The sequence below is a fragment of the Trachymyrmex septentrionalis genome, unplaced genomic scaffold (genome assembly GCF_001594115.1).
Source record: "Trachymyrmex septentrionalis isolate Tsep2-gDNA-1 unplaced genomic scaffold, Tsep1.0 scaffold86, whole genome shotgun sequence".
Classification (NCBI taxonomy): Eukaryota; Metazoa; Arthropoda; class Insecta; order Hymenoptera; family Formicidae; genus Trachymyrmex; species Trachymyrmex septentrionalis.
The window spans coordinates 210,325-217,385 of NW_017306049.1; the positions used below are offsets into that span (position 1 = coordinate 210,325).

The 7,061-nt window shown below is 28.4% G+C and overlaps 1 protein-coding gene across 2 annotated transcripts in view; it reads left to right on the forward strand.

Moving 5' to 3' along the window:
- LOC108755214 (putative fatty acyl-CoA reductase CG5065) overlaps window positions 1-7,061 on the forward strand; it is a 32,244-nt gene that overhangs the window by 18,673 nt on the left and 6,510 nt on the right. For both annotated transcript variants that reach the window (XM_018498102.1, XM_018498103.1), the window contains exon 2: window positions 5,568-5,787. The gene's annotated coding sequence lies outside the window, so the exon portion shown is untranslated. The remainder of the gene's footprint in view (window positions 1-5,567; window positions 5,788-7,061) is intronic.

A 7,061-nucleotide genomic window follows, 5' to 3' on the forward strand; every position in this document is an offset into this window, starting at 1 on the left:
ATGTCATATCTTCTCGAAGGTCACTTGATCTATAGATACGTCACGCGAATTACAACAGTAGAACAAATTTTGGTCAATTTTATTTTAACAATAAATACAAGATATTTCTTGTAGAGCTTTTTATATTTAAAAAAAAATGTTTTTCTAAAAATTTAATTAATCCTTTAATTTTTGAAAATTCCGTTTGGAATTTCTTATGTTATATATTTATATATAAATATACATTCTAAATCTGTAGCAATGAAATTTCACTGCATTAAATTGAAATTTCAATATACAAGTAGGTATTAGTGACAATTGCGCCAATGTTACTGTCAGTGAATTTTACTGCAAGATAGGAATGGAAAATCTAAATCGATAAATAGAATGAAAAATTTACTTCAAAAAGAAATGAATTTGGAGATTAAAATAATGACAGAATAATGTCATTCCAAATCCGGATAACAAAGCCTACGGAGACTGGAGACAGATTTTGAACAGAACATGCCATCAATCTATTAACGTATTAACCTTATTTTTAATTATTATTATTTTATTTTTAATTCTTTTATTCTGTCTCTTATATTTATGTCATATCCCCCCCCCTCCTCTCACTCTCTCAAGATGCGTCTCGCCCGTAACGATCAACATGCGACAAACGGTGCGCTATGTCGCTAAATGCACTCCTTGCACTAACATTCAATGCATCTTGCAATGCATTATCAACTAAAGGCCGCAGCACAGACTTTTGCATGACGCATAACGCATAGTGCATAAGCGAATCAACTAATCAGAATCTTTCTTTTCTTCCTATCCATGGAAAAGAAGAATTTCGATTGATTGATTCTCTTGATTTTGCACTATGCATTATGTGTTATGCAAAAGTCTGTGCTGCGGTCATAATGCTTAAACCACTTAATCGAATGAAATAGTCCACTTCTTTATGTAAGAGACAGACTAACTTCAAAGCAGTGAAAATCCATACTTAAAGCAATGACTTTGCTACTCACTTTTGTTAGCAGTAAAATTTTTATTGCTACAGATTGTGTGTGTGTGTGCGCGCGCGCGCGTGCGTGTATGTGTGTGTATTGTATATATACACATACGTACATATATGCATGTATATAAAACCCAAATTTGTAATATATGTATATCTGTAAGAAATTTAAATATTTTTTTACAATAAACAGACATAAATATAATGATATGAAGCCCTTGTTTTGTATGTATTAAGTGATAGTAATTTTAAGTGATTTATTAAAATAATAAATTTTATTTTAGCAATATTTAATATTAAAATAATACATTTATTTGTAAAGGTTTTATTTCTTAATATCTGAATGATTATTCTTATATATATATATATATATATATATGTATATTTTAGTTTTTTTTATGTATATTTATATACACAGAATAAATTCTGATTATTCTTATGTATATTTTTTACTTTATAAAATAAAGGAATAAAAGAAATTTCTTGTTTAAAAAGAAAAAGTACAATAGAAAGAATTGACAGGCTCCAAAGAATAAATCAAAGAATTATAATGCCTATAAGAGCCGATCTCTAAAAAGGAAAAAGTTTAAATTTGTTGAATGTTTTCAAAAATAAGAGCTTTGATTTTTTTTAATCTGTGACTGATGAACTTTTTTTAACTCTATATTCTTTTTCAGTAATTATCATTAGATGTTAATAAACAGAAACCGCAGTGTATTGAAACGCTAATACAACTTTGTTTTCTTCCGATTTTGTTTTTGAATCGTGATCGCTTTTACGATGTGTCCGCCATTGCGATGTTCAAGCCGCAACGGTTACATAAATTCAAGTCGCATTGTGAACTCACGCACGTCAGTTCAGTAAGTCGCCGGCAATTATCCGCACGTAACGCGACGTCGAACATGAGGAGATCGAGGATCGGAAAATATAGCATCCATTGCATTTTTTGTCATTCTTATCATGACGATTTTTTTTTGTCAAAACCTCCATTGCTCGTTTCCTTAGAAACCCAAAAGATTTAGGACGTTTCCTTAATTTTCCTTAATTTCCCAAAAGACTTAGGACGCTCGCATAAAGTGTAAAAGTTACGGGTTCGACTCCCGGTCAAGGTAATATTTTTCGCAATAAGAATGAATTATTTACAGGTTTTAGTATGTTATATATATATATATTCAACATCAGTTTTTGATGCTTATTCGCATTTTCGAAACGATAATGTTAAATAATATAGGAGTCTCGAACCCGGATCGTTTGCTCTTTACTAATTACAATTATTATTCATAACGGATTCAATTTCCGTTCTTCTGGGTGTTTGAAAATATGTTAGAATGCATGGAATAAATAAATTATATAAATGTGAAGCAAATGTACTTGCCAACGTTACGCTGTGTCGTAATATTATTGCTATATGAAATTAAACTTGGCACGTGTGATCTTATATATACAAGGTGACCAAATTTTGACCCTACCCGTCCGTGAGAATATACCTTTAGAATGAAAACACCGGTAAAGCTGTACACTCATTGGTTATCGCATGTCGCGCGCGACGAACATCGCGTTGGTGTGCCAGAGCCATAAGACGAATGGCGCGGCGCGCCTGTTAAGCCATCCCTGCTCCTTGCGATTCGTACGCCGTGCGATCGGTGGGCCGTACCTTTGACAATAGTAGATCGAGCGGATGTGCATATTCGGCTATTTTTAAACGTTAACTATTGCGAGCATTGCAAAATGGTAGAGGACTTTTCGACGTAGTTTAATCCGCTCTACCTGCTCAGGACGGGTGGGACCAAAATTTGGAGCCACCCCGTATATACATATACATATACAGGGTGTCTCTTAAGTAAGGTCGGAGCCGCATTGGAGGCGTAAAATGGGTCAAAGGGAACAAAAAAGTTTTATACCATTTTGCAATTTTTGCAATAGTTAACAAGATATTAATTGCTAAAATTAATTGCTAAAATCGAAAATTGGTCTTCAATAATTTTTTACTCAAATACTATTAACTTTAAAGAAAGAGATAAAAAATGTTTATTTTCTTTTCAAAGAACTCTATGAATTTTTTTTTTCAGAATTTTTTATCAACTTTTTAGTACTGCATTTTCTTACTTTTACCAACATGAGAAAATACGATATTACAAAATTCTGAAAAAATTCTCAAAACTTTATGAGAAGAAAATAAACAATTTTTATCTCTTACAGTTTTCCTCTGTAAAGTTGATAGTATTTAAGAGAAAAATTGTTGAAGATCAATATTCGACAATTTTTAGTAATTTTTAGCAAATTTTTAGTAATTAATATCTTGTTAACTATTGCGAAAATTACAAAATGGTAGGATGAATTAAATCAATTTAAAACGACACGTCAAGATGAACTGACACGACATTAATTCGAGGAACAATTTTTGTTAATTTATATCTCATGGAAATTGTGAATCAATGTTTGTGAACTTTGTTGTTTTCCCGTTGAGCGTATGGATTACTGCATTTCTGTCAATTTGTAACTTACTGTCAACGTAGTATTAAAGTCTATTTTTTCGCTGAAGATGATTCCAAAGTGAGCTGAAACGTTCGATATAATAAATGAAGACAATCGCCAACACTTGAGTATTATCTACATCTCCTAACTGTTCGTTTTTACAACAGCGTTAGACTCTTTAGCCTTGTTCTAAATTTCTAATTGTTTTTAAGATTGAGATATTGAGAGTCCTTATTTATATTTTTTATATATTTATGTAATTGGTAAATTCAAAAATGGATAATTATAAGGGCTATTCGATATTATATGCGAAATTTGTATAATAAACTTTAGTTAATTTCTTTATTTAAACTTTATTTAAACTTCATCACAACAAAAACGTTTTGACCTTTTTAACATAGTCATTAGTATATGTTTTCAAATGTGTCTATTGGTCGAGCGAATAAATTAAAAATAAAAATTAATATTACGTAAGTATTAATTAGCCAAAAGAAGAAATATTCTTCTTTGTACGTCACGCTATTTTAATATTCATGAGATCGTCAATCAAAAGGACAGCTAACATTTAGAATCCATGAATATATAATAGACATTAATAAAAAGGAACGATTGTTTTTCTGTAATATCTGATAACAGATTAAAAAACATAAATTTAAATGAGAAAACATAAAAATACTAAATAATGAGTTATCTTATCGGAACAGAATGATAACTGAAATGATATACATAAACAAACAAAAAGCAGGATAAATAAATAAAGTGACATCTATAATTTGTCGGATGTTTGTCTCTCCGTCCGGGGTCTTCTATCCTCTATGTAAAGTATTTATATTTACATACCTTTGCTCAAGACAGTCCAATATATGTGGGTGGTTTGATAAGTCCGCGCAAAGTCTAAAATATGGCATCACCAGTACATATCGAGATTATTTTTAGTATTTGGCAACTCTTAGGATTACATACCAAATTTCAGTGAGATAAATCTACTACTCTATGCTTGACTTTCATTTGAATCGATCAGATAGCGTGATTTGCGAAAAATGAATCAAAAAGAATTTCGTGTAGTGTGATCACAAAAAAATTGTTCGATTTACGAAGTCCTTTCGCATCCTCCCTATTCTCCAAATTTGGATTTTGTATCTACCTCAAATCCTCCAAGAGTTGTCAAATACTAAAAATAATCTCGATACTGGTAGTGCCATATTTTAGACTTTGCATGGACTTATCAAATCGCTCATATATTTTAATAATTTATGCCTGGTATCTCATTGTTATGATGACCTAAGACACATCCTGCAAATATCTCATATTTTAAATCATGAAACCAACTAACTTAAAAATTGAATAATTATAGTTCAAATTATATATATAATATATATATAAATTTCTTTTCATATGTTGTTACTTATTACTCAACACTTATTTTCCCATTATAATACCAATGAGGATATAATTTATTTATGTTCCCATAAAAGAGAGATAGTTGAAGAACCATATATCCTTGAGTTGGATAGTTTGACGATCTCATGAGACTATAGCAATATTTATAGAAATAGTGTAAAATGTACAAAGAAGAATATTTGTTCTTTCGGCTAATTAACACTCATGTAATTTTATTAATTTTAATTTTTAATTTATTCGCTCGATCGATAGACATATTTGAAAGCGTACACTGATGATGACCATGTTAAAAAGGTCGAAACGTTGTTGTGATAAAGTTTATTAAATAAAGTTTATAATTCAAATTTTGTACATAATGTTTGTACATAATATTCAGTGTGGTTCGAATAGCCCTTATAATTATCAATTTTTTAAATTTAATCTTAATTTAAATTTTCTTTTTTTTTTTAATTTTTATAATTTAATTCCTTGAATTAATTTTACAATTAAAAAAGTTCTCATTATTTGATACATAAATGCATTTCGTAAGATATTGTTTCTCATGACACTCTATCACAACATGAGACTGTTCACAAGAATATTTTGATTAAACTAAATTTATGTCAAAAATTAAAAAAAATATATATCTTTTTAAAATTTATTTGACTAAATTTGATTAAATGACGTGCACGTAATTCGGAATCTCAGAAAAAGATCTCATTTATTTTGTATACAGAGACAACGAGTTTGCCAGCAAAGGACGCGATATGAATTCGATGGACACTGAATTTAATCGCAAGCCGCTTGAAGAATCACCGTACAACATATACATATTTAAAAAAGAGCTGTCGCGCCATACGCAGGTGCTGTATCCTTATCTATAAAGGCTATCTCATCATCACGTCGTTTCTCACAAGAACTAAACAAATTGAAAGCAATCATCAAAGCAAGATCAGGTAAGTCATTGGTGAAATAAAACAGGTAACGTGCCTTATGTATACGTGCCTTATGTGTATTGCATATATTTTCAAAATAATGAAAAAGTAATGAATAAAATTATAGATTATTCTAGATCGCATTTAAAAATAATACAAAAAAAATATTTTGCTAGTGATTTAAAACTTGAATAAAAAATTATTTTAATCAGTATTTTTTGTTTGTTTTTATATCTCTAATGGAAATGTATGAAAATTATTTTTTAATTTTTACTTTTTAAACATATTTTATTCAGATTAATTGTAATCTATCATAGGACATTGGTGATGATGGCTCGAATGGAGCCAAAACGTCCGATTCTTCTTATTTATATGTAGCGTTTAGAACAATAAATTCGTTAATTATTACGAATGAATAATTGCGTTGATTATTGCTCATTAATCAATATACTTTTTATCTTTTTTTATCTAGAGAGTTCTATTTTATTTTTATAATTTTGGAAATTATTTTTTATTGTTATATAATACTAAAATTTAAAAAATATTAACACAAAAAAATTAACTTTTTGGGGATGCTGGAGCGACGGTCGAACTTGATGTTGATAATTGATATAATTGACAGACTTAATTCCAAACTCAATTTCTTACATTATTTCTTACATTATTTATATATACACAATTATCTTATATTGTTTCTTACATCGTTCTGTCTCATTCAAACGCGTACATCTGTCCTTATCCAATTATTGCTCTGTTATCATTCTAAATCTTTGCTAAGCATACATATTTACGTAAATTACATTCAAACTAATATATTTTTTTTTTAGGCTTTTAATCTTAGTTCTACAAATTTTGTTAATTTGCAAAATCAATTCAAAGATTTTTATTGTACTGTAATTTGTAATAATTAACGTCGCTTCAGCATCCCTTTAATATAATTAGTTTAACGAATACAACAAATTTTGTTAAATAAATATATAATATTATTTACATGACTGTTTTATATAGTTTTAGTATCTATTTTTATATAAGGAAAATATAAATATTAATACATTTCTAATTTCGAACTTTTTGCAGGAAATATATGGGTCATATATTTTCAATATTTTTATACACAGAACAATAATATGAATTAAAATAAGATATAAAAATCAAAATAAAATAGAAAATGTAAAAATTTATAATTTTTTGTTATTTTATTTTAATATTCTTTTATATATACAGAATAATACTAAAGAATTATATAAAAATAATATATTTTACACATTTAAAAATATTAATAATGTTGAAAAAAA